Source organism: Sus scrofa, chromosome 10 (assembly GCF_054392235.1).
Source record: "Sus scrofa isolate SSC_HxYL_T2T_F1_AM1 chromosome 10, Sscrofa_HxYL_maternal_Yorkshire_Landrace_v2.0, whole genome shotgun sequence".
In the NCBI taxonomy this organism is placed as follows: Eukaryota; Metazoa; Chordata; class Mammalia; order Artiodactyla; family Suidae; genus Sus; species Sus scrofa.
The window spans coordinates 49,560,029-49,562,312 of record NC_139392.1 but is presented as its reverse complement, the minus strand read 5'-3'; the positions used below and the strand labels follow the sequence as shown (position 1 = coordinate 49,562,312).

Sequence of the window (2,284 nt, the reverse complement as noted above, 5' to 3'; positions counted from 1 at the left end):
CAAGGGAACTCTCAGAGAAAGAACAATAAAATGCATGCTTGTGTTATATCACTTCGCACACACTAACAATAACCCCAGAGCAACAATACAGTGGGGATAATATCTTACTAGATTTTAGACCAAATACCTGACTCTATAAGCCTGAATCTATTAAGAAAAAGTAAACACTTTCCAAAAATAACACTTTTAATTTTTTCCAATCTACAGAGGAAGAGGAAACATGATTCAATGGAGATGAGAAATGGCACCAGAGTAACAGAATTTATATTTCTGGGACTGACTCAGTGCCAAAACCTAAGTTGGTCTTATTTTTTTTTTTTGAGCTTTGTGTACATGACAACTCTTCTGGGAAACCTCCTCATCATGGTCACTGTGACCTGTGAGTCTTGCCTGCACACCCCGATGTACTTCCTGCTCTGAAATATAGCCATCCTTGGTATCTGCTCCTCCTCCATCACTGCCCCCAAGGTCCTAGTAGACTTTCTGACAGAGATAAAGACAATATCATATACAAGCTGCATGACACAGATGTTCTTCTTCTACATCCTTGGTGGGGCAGATATTTTCTCTCTCTCTGTGATGGCCTTTGATCACTACGTGGCCACCTCCAAGCCCCTGCACTATGTGAACATCATGAGTAGGAGCCAGTGCACTGCCCTCATTGTGGCCTCCTTGCTGGGGGGCTTTGTCCTCTCCACCATGCAGATCTCCCTGCTGCTCCCACTCCCCTTCTATGGATCCAACATTGTGGATGGCTTCTACCACAATGTCCCCCATGTCCTCAAACTTGCCTGCACCAACACCTTTGCCCTTGAGGTCTTAATGATTTCCAACAATGGCTTGACCTCTACACTGTGGTTCATCTTCCTCCTAGTGTCCTACACAATCATCTTGATGATGCTGAGGTCTCACCAGGGGGAAGGCAGAAAGAAAGCTATCTCCACCTGCACAGCCCACATCACCATGGTGAACCTGCACTTAGTGCCCTGCATCTACATCTATGCCCAGCCCTTCACTACCCTTCCCACAGATAGGGCCATCTCTGTCATCTTCACTGTCATCTCCCCACTGCTAAACCCCTTGATCTACACTCCGAGGAACCATGAGATGAAGTCGGCCATGAGGAAACTGAAGGGAAGACTCATCCCTTCTGAAATGGGATAGACTGAGGCTCTCCATCCTCTTCATCAACAAAGACTCCATGCAATATTTTACCCATGGAGTCAATTTATATACTCATATATACTGTCAATAAACCAACTAAACTCACTAGATAACCCTTTATTTTCCAATATAAGTTAACAGGATACTGATAACCCAAGCTTCTGGTGAACATGAAGTATCTTGTGTTATAGAATTGATCTGATTGATACATTTCCACTCAAAGACTAAAAAAAAAAAGACAATTATGAAAGTTTTATGGCATGTGAAGAGTGATCCCTTTTCCAAGAGGTGAGTAATATGAAATAGAAGAAGAATAGAGTGGTTTCCTCAAGATCTTCTATCAATTTAATCAGAGATAAGTCCAGATGGTCAATTCTTCTTGCCACAGGAATGCAATTTATTTCATTGCTGGACCTGTCCATGGCCAAACTGCAATCCTGTTCTAGAAAGAGCTCATGATCACTGCCTCTGGAATACACATATATGAGTATATATGGGCCTATCACAGATTAAGAACATTTTTTCTGCTGAGTTAAGCTCCATATGGGCTTGTGACCCATGGAGAACCTCAAAGGTATGTAGTGGTTTTCCTCCTAGATTCCTATCAGGAATGAAGAAGCTTTGGAATATTTCCCATAATGTCCTTAAGGGATTTATCTTATGCAGAACTAGACATACCAAATTCACATTCTCATGACAAAGGCAGGCGGAACCTCAGGGATCCTACACCAAGAGCAATCTGTTCTCACTACTCAAGAACTTGTGTGCTGTTGCAGTCTTACCAGAGCAAATATCAGACTGACTACACCATTGAGGATTTACATTCTTCCCACTGGAGAAAGGGAGGAAGAAAGAGAAAGGGTGCTAAAGAAGAATAAAACTCTATCTTTCAATATGTTCATATTTGTGAAGAGGCAATATAGGCTTGTGGTTTTGTCTGGAAAATATGGTTAAAATTAAAAAAGTGAAGCACTGTGGCTGAAAGCTCTAACTTCAGAGTTAAACAGACCTGGGTCCAAATCCTATCTCTGCCATCCATCCGTGTGATCTTGAGCTATTTTAATTCTTCACAGGTCACAGTTCACCTACACAAAGATGCTGACATGATCCTTCTCTTGGA

General features: G+C 42.0%; 1 pseudogene; it reads left to right on the top strand.

Moving 5' to 3' along the window:
• The first annotated feature begins 228 nt into the window (after window positions 1-228).
• LOC146399386 (olfactory receptor 4D11-like) lies at window positions 229-1,164 on the top strand (annotated as a pseudogene).
• Window positions 1,165-2,284: the final 1,120 nt, after the last annotated feature.